Raw genomic sequence first — 21,350 nt, 5'->3', positions numbered from 1 at the left:
TTGCTTATTTTTTTCATAGTTCCACACAACTTCTTCCTGTTTTCTCGATCAATCTGTGTTCAGTTTTTCAAGGCCTATCCACTGTGCCAACTTATAACTAAATCTGGGGGGGGGGGGGGAAGGGGGGGTGCGCTTCAGTATGGAACCGCGCGACCGCTACGGTCGCAGCTTCAAATCCTGCCTCAGGTATGGATTGTCCTTAGGTTGGTTAGGTTTAAGTAGTTCTAAGGTCTAGTCGACTGATGACATCAGATGTTAAGTCCCATAGTGCTCAGAGGCATTTGAACCATTTGATCCTGACAGACCAGACACTGAAAGAGAGCAGTTATTGTCAGTGTATTGCCGTATTTAGAGAGAGCACGGCAGTTAAATGCAGCTAATTTACATTCTGCAGGACGCCGTGAAATCTGACGCCCAGCCGCCACCGCGCCTACGTCTGGGTAAGCGCCGCCGCCCACGCGGCGGGCACGCCTGCAGCGGCGGCGCTGCTCTTTGCACGGCTTACGCCGCCCAGCGCACAGTGCCTGCTGTCTCGTGTTTCGCACGGCCAGTGTCTGGGGTCGCGGGGTCGCGCCGGTGGGCCACGCCTCGGCCGCCCGCTCTGCCGCGCCGCGCTGTCGTAATCCACGCCGGCCGCTCTCCCCCCCACCCCGTGTGTTTGCGAACTGCCTGCGGTCAGCTGGTGTGCTGAGTTATTCCGGGGTGTACGGAGAGACGCTACGAGAATGGCGAAGAGCTCTGCGCCGCGTGAGAAATATATTATCCGCTGGACAGGTACGAATTGGCGGTGCACGTAATTGCTTCCCCGAGCGAACGAAACGAGAAGCGTTGCGAATAACAGAAGAGACGCGATTGCTTCGTACACACAACAATAGCTCAGGGGAGTTGCGTTGGGTTGTTACCTGTGTCTTAGAGGGCGTGCGAGTACTGTGCAGTGAAATTGCGCTGTGCCTCAGACGCCCTGCACCTGCAGATTACAGGCCCCTCAGGATAGATTTTCGCGTGACATGTTGGGGCTACAAACGAAAGAAGACTAGATGAAGAATACATGGCATATTTATCTTGTTGATGGATTTCTTTTACTGACTGAGGTGATGACAGTCCAATCGCTATCCTCGTCTGCCCAGTCATCAAAACCGTAATTACCTCTGATAATTATATAATTAAATATGTGTGAAATTTTATGGGACTTAACTGCTGAGGTCATCAGTCCCCAAGCGTACACACTACTTAACCTAAATTATCCTAAGGACAAACACACACACCCATGCCCGAGGGAGGACTCGCACCTCCGCCGGGACCAGTCGCACAGTCCATGACTGCAACGCCTTAGAACACTCGGCGAATCCCGCGCGGCTGATAACTATAGTTTACGCTTTTCACTGAGAACCTAAATTGCAAAAGCTAAGTACGTCAATTGTGAGAAAATAAACATTCAAAAATTGCTCTGAACACTATGGGACTTAACATCTGAGGTCATCAGTCCCCCTAGAACTCAGAACTACTTAAACTTAACTAACCTAAGGACATCACACACATCCATGCCCGAGGCAGGATTCGAACCTGCGACCGTAGCGGTCGCGTGGTTCCAGACTGAAGCGCCTAGAACCGCTCGGCCACACCGGCCGGCTAAAATAAACATTGCTGCTACTAATAGCAGAATAGTAACAAAATCTTGAAGTGGGAAACGAAAGACGTACAACTTCGTGATTGAAATACGAAATAAAGCAAGACCCCTTATAGTTTCATGAAATTCCAATAGGTGGCAGTGCTATCCCTAAACTTTCAAAATGGCGTCTGTAATGGAGGTGCGTTACAAGCAGAGAGCTCTCATTTGAGTTTCCATTGGCGGAAAACCAGAGCATCGTAGATATTCGTGTTTCAGAATGTCTATGGAGACCAGGACGTGAAGAAAAGCACGGTGAGTAGTGGACGAGAAGTCTGTCAGCATTGCAACAAGGTCGCGAAAACCTGTCCAATCTCCCTCGTGCCGGTCGGCCGCACACAGCTGTGACTCCTACAATATTGGAAAGTGCGGCTACTTTCCTTCAGGTGATCGATGGGTTAGAGTCTAACACCTCGCTGCTCACCTGGACGTCACTGTTGGTAGGGATGACACACTAGTCCACCAGTTGGGCACTCAAAGATGTATGTCACCCTAAAGTGCGAATCTCGCACCTTCCGACTGACATCTCTTTGGCCCAATGAAGGATGCACTCCGCGGGAAACAGTACGCCGATCATGGGTAGGTTAATGATGCAGAAAGACGTAGGTTCCGATGCCGATCAGTGGAGTGATGTCATGTGGGCAGACAGGTCCTCCCACTTAGGTCGTGTAAGGCTATCGCACTGAACGGAGATTATGTTAAAAAGTAAGGGTTTGTAGCCAAAAGAATGGGAAATAATATGGTGTACTAGGATCCTTAATAAAACAATCTTTCAGAATAAAAGTGTTACATTATTTATCGAGCACCCCTTGTAAACACATCAATACTAAGGGAACAAATATTGTTGCTACTGATAGTACAAGTGAACAAAATCTTCATCTAGGCAACGGGAGATGTATAACAACTTCTTGATTGAAATATAATATGCAGAAGTTGATTTGTACCAACAAAGCCGTCACCAGCAACAGACAAATCATGTTATCATTACTTCTTCTTGAGGTGACTTCCAAGTCACATAGGTCGTATTCACAATACACACGCTGGCACCGTGTAAGTACCGTACGACAGAAAGGAGCATACCAGGTACGCCCGCAATATGGCTACATCACTTCTTCTTGAGCGAGATACTAGGTACATAAATCTATAACTTTGAAAGAACCTGTGCCTTTTCTGCTCATTGCTGTTTTGCTGTATTTGTAGCGGCAATGATGTGACGAAGTTACAGAAAGAGGGAGCTCACAGACTTGCAGGCCAAGTAGAGAAGTATTCCTGAAACGGCAAAGATTCTGACGTGATAGTTTGACTCCTTGCTGTATCGTTGGTTGATTAATAATATCATTATGAAAATCGTCGCCGAAACTACAATATGCGGTCAAAAGTATCCGGACACCCCAAAAAAAATAAGTTTTTCATATTAAGTGCATTGTGCTGCCACTTACTGCCAGGTACGCCATATCAGCGACCTCAGTAGTCATTAGATACCGTGAGAGAGCAGCATGGTGCTCTCCGCGGAACCTCACGGGCTTCGTACGTGGTCAGGTGACTGGGTGTCACTTGTGTCATATGTGTGTATACGAGACTTCCACACTCCTAAACATCCCTAGATCCACTGTTTCCGATGCGATAGTGAAGTGGAAACGTGAAAGGACACGTACAACACAAAAGCGTACAGGCCGACCTCGTCTGTTTGTTGACTGACAGAGAGCGCCGGCAGTTGAAGAGGGTTGTAATGTGAAATGCGCAGACATCTATCCAGACCATCACACAGAAATTCCAATCTGCATCAGGATCCACTGCAAGTACTATGATAGCTACGCAGGAGATGAGAAAACTTGGATTTCATGGTCGAGCGGCTTCTCACAAGCCACACAAAACGCAGGTAAATTCCAAACGACGCCTCACTTGGTGTAAGTAGCGTAAACATTGGAAGATTGAACAGCGGAAAAACATTCTGTGGAGTGACGAATCACGGTACACAATGTGGTAATGCCACGGCAAGATGTGGGTATGGCGAATGCCCGGGTGAACTTCATCTGCCAGAGTGTTTAGTGTGCCAACAGTGAAATTCGGAGGCGGTGGTTTTATAGTGTGGTCGTGTTTTTCATGAATGGGGCTTGCACCCCTTGTTGTGTTGCCTGGCACTATCACAGCACATGCCTACATTGATGTTTTAAGCACCTTCTTGCTTCCCACTGTTGAAGAGCAATTTGGGGATGGCGACTGCATCTTTGAACAGGATCAAGCACCTTTTCATAATGCACAGCCTGTGACTAAGTGGTTACCCGACAGTAACATCCCTGTAATGGACTGGCCTGCACAGAGCCTTGACCTGAATCCTATAGAACACCTTTGTCATGTTTTGGAACGCCAAATTCGTGCCAGGCCTCACCAACCGACATCGATACCTCTCCTCAGTGCAGTACTCCGCCGAGAAGAATGGGGTGCCCCCCCCCCCCCAGAAAACCGTCCAGCACCTGATTGAACGTATGCCTGCGAGAGTGGAAGCTGTCATCAAGGCTAAGGGTGGGCCAACACCACACTGAATTTTAGCATTATCGATGTACCGATGGAGGGCGCCACGAACTTGTAAGTCACTTTCAGTAAGGTGTCCTGACACTTTTGATGACATAGTGTATAAACTGTAGGTGGGACCGTTGTTAGAATACAAATGTCTGAGTGCTGGTTGAATGACAACAGATATCTTACTATGATGAGTCACATTAAGACATATGGACGTCGACGTGTCTTCTCAGAAACTTTCCAACCACTGGTGAAGGCACACCATTAGAGGGAAAGCGTTAGGGTCTCTGGAATGTTTTCGTAGACTCTTCGCTATACTGTCTATGCGACACAAACAATTTATATCGATTTGGTATCTAACAACTGACTTCAAGAGTAAACAGACTCAGAAAGTTACCATAAAATTTGAGCATTTCTTCTAATAAGAAATGTAAGGGGCGATTAAAGTTTCAGTTCGAATGGTGTACAGTCCAGAATATGTACGCCCATCAGGCAAACTCGCCTGAGCCCTGAGGCAATCATCGTACCGACACACGAGTTTGAAGATACCCGTCTGGTGAAATAGTGTGTCCTGCTGCATGAAGAAGTCCCAAAGTGCCTGCTGCACATCCTCGCCCGTCAGGAATCGCAGACCTCTCAAGTCCTTTTTTTTAAGGGACTGAAGGCAAGATAATCGCATGAGTATAGGGCTAATGATTGAGTGTGTCATACTCGAGTTGGCGTAACTTCTGCGTTACGATGTTTGCGATATTTGAACGTGCGTTATCATGAATCAGCAGCACTCCTTGTCGCACTGAACTTCGAGCAGCATTCTATAAAGGTGGTTTTCGACAGACACGCTGCCCTATACGCATTCTTCATTCTCCGATGTGAGTGTACCGGTGGTTGTCGTTCGGAGGCCAAAAAAATAAAAACAGCACGTTGGTCCTTCTGGACCCATTTGGTAATAACGTCGCCACAGTCCACGTTTCCGCATTTACCGCACGCACGTCTGAACGAGATGCCTGCCACACAGTTCCTTGGCTAAATGTCATGGTTATATACCAGCATCGGAGTCACGGTACGTTGTATATAAACTGCAGCAACGCACTAAAATGGAAACATTTCTTTACTCCCTTATATGCTATACAGAATAGTTTCATCTGCAGCGAAGATTAGCTAGGACCTGACAGTTTTACTAACTGATCAATTGTTTGTTGCTTTTTGTTGTTAAGCGACTCACTGTGATCGTCGATTACTAAAGTAAATACATGTTTAAATGACTGAACTCAAGATGCCATAAACCGAGTCGTGAAAGACCTGGCAAATGACTCTGAGCACTATGGGACTTAACATCTTAGGTCATCAGTCCCTTAGAACTTAGAACTACTTAAACCTGACTAACCTAAGGACATCACACACATCCATGCCCGGGGCAGGATTTGAACTTGTGACCGTAGCGGATGCGCGGTCCAGGCTGGAGCGCCTAGAATCGCTCGGCCACACCAGCCGGCATCTATTTTTCAAAAACAAAACATGGTATTCTCTTGACTAGAACATCTGCCATTTACTGTCGTGGTAGTCCCAACAAACTTTATCCATCCATACGATTCCAATTAAGCTATAAATTCCGATTTATATCCTAAAGAGCGGTATTATCAATGAGAGGGCTGATGATTGTAGAATTTTTTTAACGTCTCATAATTATAAAGTACATGCTAAATTCATTCTGGTGGTTAGAGGACAGTGAAAAGAGGCCCTCACTGTTTCCTCCCGGCTCGGCCTGACTTCAGCGAACGAGGTGGCTGAGTGGACGCGTGCTGGGAGGTAACAACGGTCATCTGATTGCAGTGCGCGGCCGCCCGCTGTCCCTTCCACGGCGGCAGAGGGCGGCGTGCATGTTTGAAAAATTAGCCACACTCAGAAAAGAATGCATTTGCATGGTGTGTTCAGCGAACTCGTCCTGTCCTCGCCAATTGCCGAACACGAATACGCAGTTTTTTCGAGCGACAGACCACCGACGCAAATGGCGTGTCCCACGTGATAACATCGCAGTAACGCCTTACTAAAATGTCTGGAGGGACGCCACTTGATACGTCGGAACTCGGAATCTTTGGGAATATCGATGTGCCTTAGGGAGGCAGTCGAATGTTGCAGGAGAGAGGAGTTCGGATAGATCGGCATTCGAAATATCCCAAAACATCGACGCTGAACCATCCAGAATAAAACTGTAGGAGGTTTCGGATTGGCGAGATAAAGTATCAGGCCTTTTATCATCCAGGATGGCAGTTTTTGGTGGGCTTTCACTGACAAAGAGCAGGAGAGAAAATTGTCAGGCACTTTCTCGCTGGGAACCATACTGAACGCTTCTTCGTCGGGAGCCAAAGTAAACAATTCCTACCCAGTAGCCATAGCAGACGGACTTGGTGATGGAGAGGCGCAAAGAATGGTCTTCGCCATGAGAGAAGAAGGCAACCCACGAGCAGACTTGCAACCTCACTTCGCCTCGTCTCGTGCAAACGATTTAAGCGTTGCAGCAACGGCGTACGAAATTCATACGGGATGATTTTTCTCCTTAGGGTTCTATTTATCTTTACTCGCTAACCTGCTGATGCAATCACCAACACTTACAAATTTCTTAATTATCAGTCGGTGGACATGATTTATTTCTGGTTCGGTCTATTTTAAGAGAACTTTTCCAGTCTTTTCCCGCTGAAGATCCACAATTATCACAAGCTCATGAGTATAGGACTTTGTACTCATTGTCCTGAACGAGTATTTAATCGAACAATCACTGAATTCACAAACAATAAATGTACGTGATTTGTAACCGTTGTTTTATTACAGTAACTGATAGTCCACATCACTACTTAGCAATCAGTAATGTTTCATCAGGGCATATTGTTACCATCCACGTGTTGCGGACAACCCTTTTCTTCCGTTTCCGTGCATACAATTCAATTACACATACCTGGACCGTAGTGGGAGACTTGCACCTTGAGACAGGATACTGAGCGCATGTCAGTGGCAAAACAGATTGACTAAAGCCCCACCCTAGTACCGCCTTGCAACACAGTTATGCCCTTCAACGTAATACCGTCACTTTCTCTTACGTAATTGCAACAAAATTTCCAACACCAGCTAAGTAAAAAATAAATCTCTCTCTGATGCCAGTTATGTGGAACATGACGACTGTTCACTCATAGTTCCATGTTCTGTGCGGCTGGTCCCGGCGGAGGTTCGAGTCCTCCCTCGGGCATGGGTGTGTGTGTTTGTCCTTAGGATAATTTAGGTTAAGTAGTGTGTAAGCTTAGGGACTGATGACCTTAGCAGTTAAGTCCCATAGGATTTCACACACATTTGAACAGTTCCATGTTCTTATACTTATGATCGGAATCCAAGCTGCAGCTTCCGCATATATAAACAGGTAACTGAAACGAAGACTGCTCGCGATTCACATAAGTGTTGGAAATATTGCTAAGCTTACTGGTTTGGACAAGGTCTCAGAAAGAAATGAGATCAATGATACAATACAAACTTAAATTTTTTTCTAAAGACATGCGTGATCTACCTCTATACGAAATCAAGTAACTGATGTTTGTTAAACTTCATAAACCAAACTTAATATCGGCAAAGATGAAAGATGAAGCGTAGTATAATAAAGTATAGTTCTGTGACGAAGGATTTACTCTGATAACGGAAGACAATGGCCGCATTTGCTCATCATTCTTTGATAAATCTGCCAGTGAAACTAGCCTTTCACTGGAACGTCAGAGATTAAATGAGAAAAATACCAGTGTATCGTCAATAACAGTTCACTCGACCACAAAATGTGATGTCCTTATTTTGTTGGAGGGTCGTCAATGGCCCAGCTGCTGGGAGACTAGCCCTTTACGTTCCTCTGGCCGTCACAAAACTAGGAATAATTTAATTCTATGTTAATTCTCGCTAATTCTGTTAGCAGCCGAAATGTATTATTAAGAGACATTCTCTACAGGCTGTTGTTCTCGTCGTAGGAAATCTGTAATATTATTTATATCAACATAACGGACTAAACTTTTTGTTTATACACATAACGCTGCCTGTGAAACGTAACCAATTATTCCGACATACGTTCTATTTAAGTATTACACTTTAGTTCCTTTCTACTGTACTCCTTTAACTGAAGTAAAAAAAAAATTCACGTACTGGCGAGCATTCAACCAGTCACCACAGAATGTCATTAGCTCCAGAAACTGCTGTGCTACCTTTGCGCTAATTAATTTCCAAAATGAGCGCTTTGCATAAGACATTAATCTCACATTCGGGGAGGTAGCAGGTCTAATCCCGGTCTGGATATCCCGATGAGGATTTTTAATGGTTTTTATAAATCAGTTTAGGGCAGATTTTGGAAGGATACTTTCAGACAAAGATTACCAGTTTTCCTTTAAATTCTTCCCCAATCCGAGCTCGTGGCCACATCTAATTATCTCGTCATCGCTGGGACGTTAAACATTTCCTTCTTTCTTCTAGATTGACCAACTTCCAGCTTTTTCAATGTACGAGCACCAATGATAGGGGTTTTCAGCCTACAGATCAGACAAATAAATCCAAACCTAAATGAACACACCAAGCCTCTGCTTTGGATCTTCGACTCAATTCTTTGGGAACGCCTCCGACTTGTTATTTAACTATGCATTAAATGAACATCATACTGTGAGATACTTCATCAATCGAATAGAATATTGCTTAAGGAGTTCGTTAAACACTATTTACCTGCACTTATGACAATTGGAAGAAATCTGATTTGTCTTTAGGGACTTCTAGCTTTAATGATACGGTGCAACAGATATGTGAAATACACCTTGTAGTATGTCGTTCGCTTGCAGCAGGAACGGGAAGGTTATTCACTTTAGAGTTGTGCAGTTCTAGAGTATTTTATGGACACACGAATCAATACTGATCCTACGGCTCATCTTATAAGACAAGCTGAAGAACGGAAATCCTATATTGATAGCGTTTGTGGATTTGGAAAAAAATTAACTGGAATTACTGTTCCAAATTATGTTAGCAAGAAGAAAACACACGAAGCGAAAGGTATCTACATCGTTTACAAAAAGCAGTCGAATTAAATTAGGTGTTTCTGAAGGAACTAGTTTAGGAAATGAGACACTGAAAAGAGCAGAAGAGTCTATTTTAGTTTAAAATACAAATTTTGAAAAGCAACAACAGGATCTAATATAAATTCAGGCGTTAAGAAGTTGTTCTAAAAGTATTTACCTGGTATGTAGGTATATATGGATCTAAAATTCGAATGGTAAAGAATCGAGACAAGAAGGGAACGGAGGCTGTTGATACGTGACGCTACAGAAGAATGCTTGAGATTACACATAACTAAAGAAGAAGAGAGAGAAATGTATGCCACAGCCTGACTAAAAAATTGGATAGGTTGACTTAGAAGTTCTTTTCGTCAGTCCTGAAAGCTTACTGAAATTTATTGGCTTCAATTAAACTCTACCAAGTGATCTTCATTCATTGGACATCACCTCCCGCTATCAGCTGGGTCTGCAATCTGGTACTACTGTATCTACTCAGCACGAGCACGCTCGCTAAAAAGCAACAATGTAGGGCTAGGGAACAGAAAAAGAACTGTTCCCCGCCTATCCACAGTGCACATTCAAATCTTGTAGTCTTCTTGTATTTAAAAATAGTATTGTATATTACAAGTGATAAATAACAGGCGATTTCAGAAGGTTAAACGCTTTAAATCACCACCTCCGCCGGCCGCAGTAGCCGTGCGGTTCTAGGCGCTCCAGTCCGGAGCCGCGCTGCTGCTACGGTCGCAGGTTCGAATCCTGCCTCAGGCATGGGTGTGTGTGATGTCCTTAGGTTAGTTAGGTTTAAGTAGTTCTAAGTTCTAGGGGACTGATGACCACAGCAGTTGAGTCCCATAGTGCTCAGAGCAATTTTTTCACCACGTCCGCGCCAGAGGGCGTAACACTTTCCCACTTTCCAACCCCCCCCCCCCCCCCATCACCCTCCCTTCTACCCGAACTCCGTGTGGTCCACGATTTTATTTTACATCCAGACCTTTTTGACTGTCATCTTCAACATCCGAATAAGGACATTTCATCTGGTCGTTTCTAGGCTTGCAGAAAAGCACTTGTCTGGGCAGACCCGCTTATGCAAGGATTTTTCAAGTTTTCTTTCCGAAAGGTGCTGGAAAATACCTGCCGTCATGGATCGCCTCACAATGTTTTAAGCCACCCAAGTAGACTCAGATCAGAACACATTTAGAATGATGAGCAACACCAGTTCAACACCGCAGGCTGGATAAAAACGAACAGGAGCGACCAGGAAATAAATTATACGATAGAGTTCGAATTATACGAAAAAGTTAAAGTGGGGTATTAAGACTTGAAGTGCAGTAGGCAGGTTGAAGTGGATGTACACTGCCTGATCAAAAGTATCTGGACGGCCCTATGTAATGCGGAATTGACCGCTAGAGGCGGGCTTGCTTGTACAAAAAGGAGGGGGAGGATATCTTGTTGTCAGTAGAGCAGCGGTAAGATGAAACAGACCTCTTCTACTGATAGGCAGGGAACGTCGAGCACTGCTGATGTTGATTCGTGTTATCAGCAATGTTTGACAATGACTGTGGTTAGGAAATTAAAACGAATGATGTACAATGATGAAGCTGTTCCTTATGAGCCACATGCTCCTGTAGCCAATGCTAAGCGACGCTTAAGGTGGAGTGAAGAGCGGCACCATTGGTCGGTGTACGACTGGTTCAAATGGTTCTAAGCACTATGGGACTTAACATCTGAGGTCATCAGGTAGACTTACAACTACTTAAAGCTAACTAACCTATCATACACATCCATGCCCGAGGCAGGATTCGAACCTGCGACCGTAGCAGCAGCGCGGTTCCGGACTGAAGCACTTATAACCGCTCGGCCACAGCGGCCGGCTGTATGACCGGAAACGCTACACCCTGTGGCAATCCAATGGATGGGCTTGTCTTTAGCGAATGCCTGGATAATGGTACCTGCCATTACGAGTAGTGCCAATGGCGAAGTACGGAGAAGATGGTGTTACCGTACAGGAGTGTTATTCGTCATTAGGATGTGCTCGTCTAATTTACTTAAGCAAACGGTAAATGCGGAAAAATATGAACACATTTTACAGCGTTGTGTTGTTTGTATCTGCAATGCAAGTGCACCCTGTCATAAAACAGCATATGTGAAACATTGGCTTGTAAAACATAACCTTCCAGAAGTAAAGTACCATGCCCAGGGTTTCGATCTGAACCCAATGGAACACGTTTGAGATGATGTAGAACGGCGACTTCGCTCAAGACACCAACGCCCAACACTCTCGTTCCGATCCTTGAGGAAAACGGGCTGCCATTCATTCCTCCACAGAAGATCTGGCACCTTACTGAAAGTGTTCCCAGCAGAGTTCAGACCGTCATAAAAGCGAAGGGTGGACAAACCCATTATTAATAGCCATTAATCGGGATCTGGATATGATTGCGCATTAGACTTTTATCAGACGGTGTAGGTTGCCATGGTCACGCAAGTGTAATAACAAAAAAAAAAAAAAAAAAAAAAGATTCAAATGGCTCTGAGCACTATGGGACTTAACTTCTAAGGTCATCAGTCCCCTAGAACTTAGAACTACTTAAACCTAACTAACCTAAGGACATCACACAGATCCATGCCCGAGGCAGGATTCGAACCTGCGACCGTAGCGGTCCCGCCGATCCAGACTGTAGCGCCTAGAACCGCTCGGCCACCCCGGCCGGCTGTAAAAACATTTGCAGAGGATGGAGTAATGTGAAAAGCTGCATCGCACCACTCTTCGGGTTGCACACCGTAACAGATAGGCTTAAAAGGCAATGGAAAAACGAGTGTATTCCACTGCGGTATCTTCATTGACAAGAGCACTTGCCGCCTCCATTTCTCCGGCACTGGTGCGCCCAGCAGTCGAGTGTTAAAGCCGCCCACGGCATTGTTTAAGAGCGGCGTTGAAGGCGCAGCAACGGGCGCTGTCAGGAAAAGAACCGGCCGAGGGCAGGGAGATACGGCAGCACGCCGTGTAGGGCCTGCGCGACAGGCGGGGAGAGATGTAATCCGGCTGTGGCTGCGGCTCGGACACGCACGGCCGCCGTATGGCTGCCGGTCGCCGCTCCTTACGGCCCGGGACGGCGCCCTAATGGCCGGGCCTCTGTACGACACGGGCGCCCGGATCGGCGCCGTAAATATTTCCAGGAGGTGGACGCGCGCGCCGAGGGAAAGCGCCCCGGCGCGGCCCGCGTTAGCCGCCTGAGTTAGGTGGACGCATCGGCTCCGCCCGGGTCCACGCAGTCCGGCCGACTAGATTTACGCGGCCGCGCCCCGGGACAATCACACCTAACTAACCGGAACGCATCGCGCCAGACGGATGACGCACCGACGCCTGGCGTGGGCGGAGTCGCCCTGCGCAACAATAGCCGCCGGCAGCCGTGGTCATCGGGCCGACCATCCCTGTCACTGGAGCCACGCTGCGGCCAGCTTTCCTCTTCAAGCCGACTCGACAAACAAGAGTCCTGATATTTCGTTCAAAGCCCCTTTCACAAGGAGCTTGTTTCGCTGTTAGCTGACCTGATGGCGTGCTCGGTTGTTTGCTATATTCGTGTGAACGCAAGAAGGCGGGTGGTGAGGCACACGCACTGTGGCAAGGGTCGGTGTTTCAAGTGACGCAACGGCTAATAGAGTCAGTCTGCTGCTTCAGCCTATAACGTGTACCTTGAGATTACAGTTTTGAATTAACTGACAGGTCAGATTACGTATGGTATAGTTATTAGCCATGGTAGCATTCGTTATACCTGACATGAATCAAGCACGTCAAGTATTAGCTTAACATAAAATAGCGGTGGTGTTCCAAGTACATTTTCTAGGGAGGATCAGTACCACAAACAATGGCTCAGTGCGGTCCTTCCCCGAGCGTTGCTCCTTACAGTGAGGTGTCAAAGTCATGGGATACCTTCTAATATCACGTCGAAAATCCTTTCTCCCTGCCTAGTTAAGTCGACGTGGCATGGACACAATAAATGGCTGGAAGCAGCCTACGGAAATACTAAGCAATGCGTCTCTATAGCCGTCCATAATTGCGAGAATGTCCTTTTGTGAACTGACTGACCTCTCTATTGTGTCCCATAAATGTATGGTGGGATTCGTTTTGGGCGATCTGGGTGGCCTGATCATTCGCTCGAATGGTCCGGAATGTTCTACAAAACAATCGCCACCAGTTGTGGCACGTTGATTGGGAACACGAAGTCAATGAACAGCTGCAAATGGTCTACAAGTAGCCGAACAAAACCAAGTTCTGTCAATGATTCGTTCTAGAATGAGATTTTCACTCTGCAGCTGAGTGTGCGCTGATAGGAACTTCCTGGCAGATTAAAACTGTCTGCCGGCCCGAGACTCGAACTCGGGACCTTTGCCTTTCGCGGGCAAGTGCTCCACCAACTGAGCTACCCAAGCACGACTCACGCCTCGTCCTCACAGCTTTACTTCTGCCAGTATCTCGTCTCCTACTTTCCAAACTTGGTAGAGCACTTGCCCTCGAAAGGTCAAGGTCCCGAGTTCGAGTCGCAGTCCGGCACACAGTTTTAATCTGCCAGGAAGTTTCAATGATCCGTTCAGTTCCATGTACACACAGAACATACCATCATATAAATACCACCAGCTTACGCAATGCCTTGTTCACAATTTGAGTCCATGGCTTCGAGGGATCTGCACCACATTCTAACCCTACCATCAGCTCTTACCAACTGACCAACTGAAATCGGGATTCATCGGACTAGGCTACCGATTTCCAGTCGCCTAAGAGTCCAAGCACAGTGGTCAGGGGACCAGGAGAGTGTCGTAAAGGCATTAACATCGGTCATCTGCTGCCATAGCCCCCCCCCCCCCCCCCCCCGCCTTGGCTTTGAAATTGGCTCACTAGGCCACTCATAAGGTAACCCATGAAATTCATGTGTAATCTGTAGCAATATATTCTGAATTTTTCGCAAACACAACTAATATATTTTCTGCAGAAAAAAAGTCGTAGGAATGTAGAACTGTGCCCCAAAAATTTGTTACTTTATTGATGGCACAAATACCAAGCAAGATTGTCCTTCCAGATGTCAAACTGCCAAAATAGCCTAATTTATGACTGTTTCCCTTGTTTTCTCGATTATTAGAGGGAAAATATTGAGATCTCCACGACTGATCCTTGTTACCCCAGTAGATTGAAAGATAATTTCTCTGTTTCGATTAAGGCGTTCGGTCGACAAATGATAGGTCGGGTCAAGACCATTCAACAGCTCATCCTTTCTGAAGCCTGGGATCTAATTTTGCGAGCAATCGACCACTCATCGACAAAGGTTGTCGCCCTGGCCCAGAAGCATTTCAGTTTGGAATTTTCTGCAATTAATATCTTTTGATTTCTCAAATCCGGTTCTGCTCTTCTTTCAGCAAGTATCGACTGATCTGATCTCGTTGATAAGCGGCAGTCCCTCCATATTTCCATGTTACATGAGATCTTTTTGATTTTATTAAGTTCTGCAAAATGTCTTCTCCTTATCTGTGTTTTCTCAGATTTTTTTATAATTCCAATGGGAAAGATCACAGCAGGAGTCGATCTAATTGATTTTTATTCTCATTTTCATTGCACTTGATGTCTAGCATCCCATATACTTTACCTACCTTTCCTAAGCATAGCGATTGCTTGTTAAGTCAAAATGTCTTTTCTCTGAACGCGGTCTGAGTTCGCTACTTGCGTGTCGTCTATCGAGTGTTCGTCAGATTACCTCTAACTACTGCCTAGCCTAAATAATCTCTATTTGCACTCCACAAGTACTCTGTCACTTGAGTAGCTGGGGGACTGATGTCCTTAGCTGTTTAGTCTCCCTTAAACATCCCAACAACCACCACCACCACTTGAGTAGCTGATCATCCGTGTAGTGTCGTTGACCTATCAAGGGGCTTTCTACAATTTCCCAATCGATAACGCAGGTACAGAAATCTGCAGACAAAACCGTCACAGAGTCGACGAAAACTTTGAATGAGACCCTCCGAATAGCTCCAAACCAAACGACCCGATAAACTCTGGGAACAAAACTGCAAACGGTGAGCTCTGCTTGCACCCTATGCGAGGACAGCACCCTTCGCCACTTCCGCCTGCTGCCTATGTGAACTGAGGATGGCCTCAGAACCCAAGTGACAGGCATCGTTAATGCTGATGTGAGCCAAATACGACTACACCCTGCACACTCGATAGCAGTAGGAAAGTCCTCTTCAACATCCCTGGCGGACATACTGAGTGTATACTGGCTTTCCTTCTGTCCCTGGGTGCTATCTCCCCAGGGGGCTCCAAAACACACCTAATCTTGGAGTTTCCAATAACTGCCAAACCCCTCCCCACCTGTGCCTGCTTGGATCCTGCTGAAAGAACGGCCACCTGTCACCTGAAAGGGCGATGCGTAAGACTAGATGGCCAGCCTCCACATTGGCCCTCCACCTCGAAAATGTATCACCACCCGCTACTCAGTTAGCATTGAGGGTGGATCCACCATGCCGGGTACACCGGAAGGTGCTTCGGCAGAAGAGCCCATGGTCGAAACAAACGACACCTGAAGTGTCGCATGGAATGCCCAAGATTCTCCATTACCTCTAAGCCTAGAGGCAGCAGACTGAAGAAGGATGACCGTAACCAAAATCACATTCAGCTGGTCGCGCCAGAATCTCCACATAGCACGTACATATCCTACCCATCCCAGTAGGGCTAACTGAAGAAGTGAACTATAATATATATGCAACTTGTTACCCTACTGGTGTGTTGCCAATGAAGGCTGACGATTTAATGAGCTATCAGGAGAACAGCCAACTGTGCTATAGACTGCCTGACTCTACACTTTACAATTTCATAAACGTGAGATTACACTCGTAAATAGAAAAACAGGTACAAAATTTAAGAATTACACTACTAAGAAAACGAAGATAAGCTCTCCAAGTGTGCACCAGGCGATAGTTGGAGGCTGACTGACGCTTATTTGACTGAAAAGAAGATCCCTGGCTCTCAAACCAAACAAATGAATTACTAGTGCGATACAGATTGCCTGTATTTACACTTACAGTTATGAAACACACATTTAAGTTCTTAAACAGAAAAACACGGAAGAAATTTAAGAAATACCCTATTCAGAAAGCCCAGAAGAAACTAAATATGAACTTGTCGCTCTGCAGGTGTGTACCAGGCGGCAGTTGTAGCCTGACTCAGGTATCCTCCGCCGCACACCGTACGGCGGCTTGCGGCGTATGTATGCGGATGTAGAAACGGATTATTTGAATGTGAGTGTAATTGCTGATGCACGCACGTTGGTAAATTTCGCCTTGTAGCAGGGCTTGGGAACGACGGTTGCGTCTAAGACCCCGTGGAGCCAATTTAGCCGTGCGCGTGTCCTTTTTGTAACACACTGCTTCGTAATTCGTCTCTTGAACCAACATGCATTCAGAACGGTTGTTCTGCATATGTCATTGCCATGAGACATGTCCGAAAGTTTGCCTAAACTCCCGATTTCTTACGGAAAAAGATGGAAGGAAACAGGGGAGATGTAAAATTCCTTAGCGGAGGACGTCAGAACCTATGGAGATATCTCGTGGCAGGGCATTCTGAAGTCACTGGGGCTGAACATACTATTTCTATGTCACTTGAAACGCGTATAGACTATGCTCTATGTGAGATAACGCTAGACACAGGACTGACTCACACGACGCTCTCGAAGAGCACTTCCGAACAAAAAAAAAAAAAAACTGCCGCCTACCGCATTCTCCATGATTTAGGGGAAATAGATCAATGAGTGATATTACAGATCACACTAACTACGGTGCAGCGACGGAATTTTTTTAAGAGTGGCATTCTTATTGTACATAAACACCATGAGCCTTTATACAAAATATCTAAGAAAACGATATCTCGCTGATTACATTTCTACCTAAGGCTATTTCGATACCCGAACCAGAGACACTTCGGTAAACGTATCGGCGGAACAGCCCATATAACCCATAAAGCAAGCATCAGAACTGCTGTCTCTCGCACTGTATCCAAGCGTTAAAAAAACAATGTTATTCTCGCATAGGACTGCTACGTTTTATCATACGCTGTCCTGTCATTGAATCATACATCGTACGCCCAGAAACATCCGACATTAGTGTCATGAAATAAAGAAAAAAAGAAGGGGCAAATAACATAAAAATATTTGCTTTCAGAGCTATTTCCGTGGACAACAAAACGGACGTTTTCATAAAAATGTTAGAAACTGTCCACTAAGGTTATTTTTTGAATTGCTACAGGCCTTAATGTCAAAACGTAAGCCTGTTTTAGTACCACTGCTTGTCGAGATGTACAATTACGTAAGTGTTCGGTGTCAAATGGTTAGGGTAGTGTAATAAAGACCTGACATTTCGAGTGGAGCGGACGAGTATAATCGTCGCAACTGTATGTTTCGGCGCAAGAACCAAAGGGCAGATTTTGGGGCAGTATTGAATTAATCAAGACGTGCAAGTGGGTAAGATGCATGAAACTTAGCAAGGAAATAGTCTTACATAAAAAGTTGGAGGTCTTACTTTATCAGTAAAGAACTGTGTGCTCACAATAAAGCACGACGGGTAAAAGTTATACTAAGTGAATAAATTACCCATCATGTTACTAAATATAGGCAAGTAATATTTCAAGCCAGAGACTGTTTTTTTATGTTTGGTGTTAGCAAAACAAATAAACTTTTGTGGTTGAAAAAAACCGATAGGTCATTTGAAGAAACACACAGTGGTATAACATATCGCTCTAATTTACCTTACTAGGACTTTGTGACCCTACCGTGCCACTTTGCTTATGTGCGCACCCGACCTCCAGTTATTCGACCATTCCAACGATAAATTTCTGTGCTTTGGAGCTTCATGAATCGAGACCGATGGTAAGATAGTGGACTCAAATTTTGGAGGATATTGGTTCTAACCCCCCTATTTGATATCCAGAATATTCAACATGTTTGCTGTCGTTGCCCTCAAACCGGGTGTTTTCCAAACCCATGGGAAAGAGCTAAACTGAAAAAGAACGCAGCATAGAAATCATCAAATTCTGCCCAATAAGATTTCTATACGCAAAGTGAAGATCCTGGAAAAACTTTTAATAATTCTAATCATGCCTTTTATCTCCTCCAGAGACCTTCTGCACAAAAATTAATAAGGTTCTAGGCCACAAACAGTATTTTGCTAACATTGCGTGAATTTGCATCTCTTGGAAATCTGTACATCTTGACACACAGTTATTTTAGCCATAGGGCCGCAACATTAAATGTCAAGAAGCTTCGAAAAGAGAGAAGGGCCACCAAAGGATGTCCACAAGAGCCTCGTTGCAGTTCATGTCGTTTTAATATCAATGCACATTATAAAAATGGCTCTACGTATGTAGGTATGTATGTATGTTTCAGATGTCCTCCTAAACCACTGGACCGATTTCAACCGATTTTGGTACACGTATCACATAATGACTAAAAAAATCGCAGTGATACTAAGCAGCACGAATCTACCAAGAGGGTGGGGTGGGGAGTGAAAAAGCAGTTAAGCTGACGACATGTAAATACCCATACTTCATTCATCAAGTACCTGAGACAGAGCGCTTGGTGATTTGAACCAACGATACAACTATTTTCAAAGTTTCGGGAAACATTGTTCCCTGAGAAGCCCCACAAAATGATGAAAGGAATAAAGTTAGTGTCTTACTACAGTTTCGTGGTTCATGCAGTAAAACTATCAAATGAAGCATGATATTTTATTACTTCCTTATTACTAACTGTATTCCCGACTCATATTGCAGAAGCATTCAGATATACTGGTGGGTGTACCAGCATAATGATATCATTGTACGACACTTCGTTTAGGAGATATGAGTTCAAATACTGCGACATCAGAAAAACTACCGCATCATGCAAGAAGTTTTACTTTATTAATTCTTTGTTAACATATCTATTCGCAACACACGTTGTAACGTTCTTTAAAGATGAAATAATAAACTTAACGATTACGTTGAATGATCGTTTTAACTATGGAATGGATATAGAACTCGAATTGTCGTGTGGCGTGTTTTAACCGCAAGTGGTGTGCTTACTCTGTCTTATTGTTAGCAAACCTTTACACGAATCGACTGGGTAATGCAACTCCCAATGCCAATAAAGAAATACAGTCACTACAAAATATATTAAGCCAAGTAGGCACTGAATCATCTGGCCCTGTTCAAAACTGATAATTTTTGTTCCTGTGAACATAGCAAATAAATTAAATTGTCTTATCCCTAAAGCAGCAAGCGAGTAACGCGAAATATTCTGGTCTCTCATAAAAAATATAAATATGCTAGCTACAGGCTCAGCAGTGAGCAAAGCTGGCCGTAATTCTTGAAATGCACATGAAATTCTTTTGGCTGATAAACGAGAACATTTAATATAACCCAACTTCTTTGAAAAATATGTGACCTTGACTGGTAGGCGGTACTGATTATGGTGAATTACTAACACTCAGTTTTTTGTAGCAAAATTATATTGCAAGTTAAGTTTGTGTTTTCAAAAACATCTGGCAGTTGAAGTTACATTACTCACAATTGATTCACAAACAATGAGATTTAAACAGCAAGTATTATCTAACTTCATTAATCCAACATAAATGCAAATCATCAAATTACACATAGCTCTGTTAACAAATCTTAAAAGCATCACAAAAATGAAATATTTCACTAGCATTACATTCACCATTTTGTCTTCCAGTTTAGTATGTTCCCGATCCGTCTGTTAGTCTTCCTGTTTTTCCCAGTAATTATCTACATGCTTGGCTCTGTCACTTACTGAGGACAGATAGTTTTTGAACGGATAATGTAATAAAACTACATGTCTCGTAACTATAAGTCAAAACAGAATACATACTGACTATTAACTACACTTTTCAGAGTTTACTAAAACCACTCCAGAGCATTTCTACTCTTCTGTTTATTTCTTTTTCTGTCCATTTGAAAATGATCTGAGTATAAAATTGAAATAAAAGCTTCCACTAGTTTGTTGGTTGTATTGTGTTTTTGTTTTATTGTAACTGAGTTTAGACTTGGCTGTATTAAGTGATCCCATTCCTTGCTGAAGTTTGTCTGCACTAAAGGCAAACATTTCAGTATCAGCAGCAAAGAGAAGGTGGGTTAAGCAAATTCCATCAATAAGTATTTTTTGCCGTCTTTACCAACCGTAATAAACGACTCATTATGACCAGACGAGTTCTTCTTTATTTTAAAACACCTTCAGTGGCCACTGTAACAATATGGTTTTTTCATCTTACAATTTTATTTATTTTGATCATTAACAGTTTGCATGCTTTACTTATTACCACAAACTGTTTTTATTCTTTCGTTACTCACAGTTTTTTTTTGTTTTTTGATTACTTTTAGTGTTCCAAGTGTATGTGTTGAGTATTTGCATTTGCATGCAGCACGTTCACTGCACTTAACATATTTAGACCTTTGCGTTGCGTATTATCGCTGTCTCTGGTCGGTGCGCGTGCTTTGTTTTGCTGTTCCGGGATACGTTCCTGTTTTTTTTCTTTTTTTTTTATAGTGGTGGAGGCGTTTGCTATCGCTCTGTGAGTGTTCATACTTTCCGGCTAAGAAGAGAGAAAGAGAGAAAGAGAGAGTGATAGGGAGAGAGTGACAGCGTGTGTGTGTGTGTGTGGGAGAGGGAGAGTGCACTTTATTATTTTTTTATTTATTTGTTTACTTTTTTAAGTGGGAGTGTTTATTTTTGTTTGTGAGTGTGTGTGTGTATGTATGTGTGTGTGTGTGTGTGTGTGTGTGCGTGTGTGTGTGTTTGTTTGTACGTGTGTACGAAGGGAGCTAACATGGCCTGGCTACGGTGTGTATAAGTTATTGCTTTATTATGGTACAATGGTGGGTGATCTAGGCTGGAGATATCGCCTGCTTGATGATATTATTTTGTGGGGTCTTTGGGGGTTGCTCTTTCCCAACGAAATGTTTTATTAGCTTAAATAGCGTCTGATGGTTGCTACCTGTCTTGTCATTTATCATGTGTTTCTTCTCTGTCATTGCTTTTTGAATTTCGAAGTTTTCTTGCAGGTGTAACAGACGTTTC

Source organism: Schistocerca piceifrons, chromosome 1 (genome assembly GCF_021461385.2).
Source record: "Schistocerca piceifrons isolate TAMUIC-IGC-003096 chromosome 1, iqSchPice1.1, whole genome shotgun sequence".
NCBI lineage: Eukaryota > Metazoa > Arthropoda > Insecta > Orthoptera > Acrididae > Schistocerca > Schistocerca piceifrons.
This window is presented reverse-complemented; position numbering follows the sequence as displayed.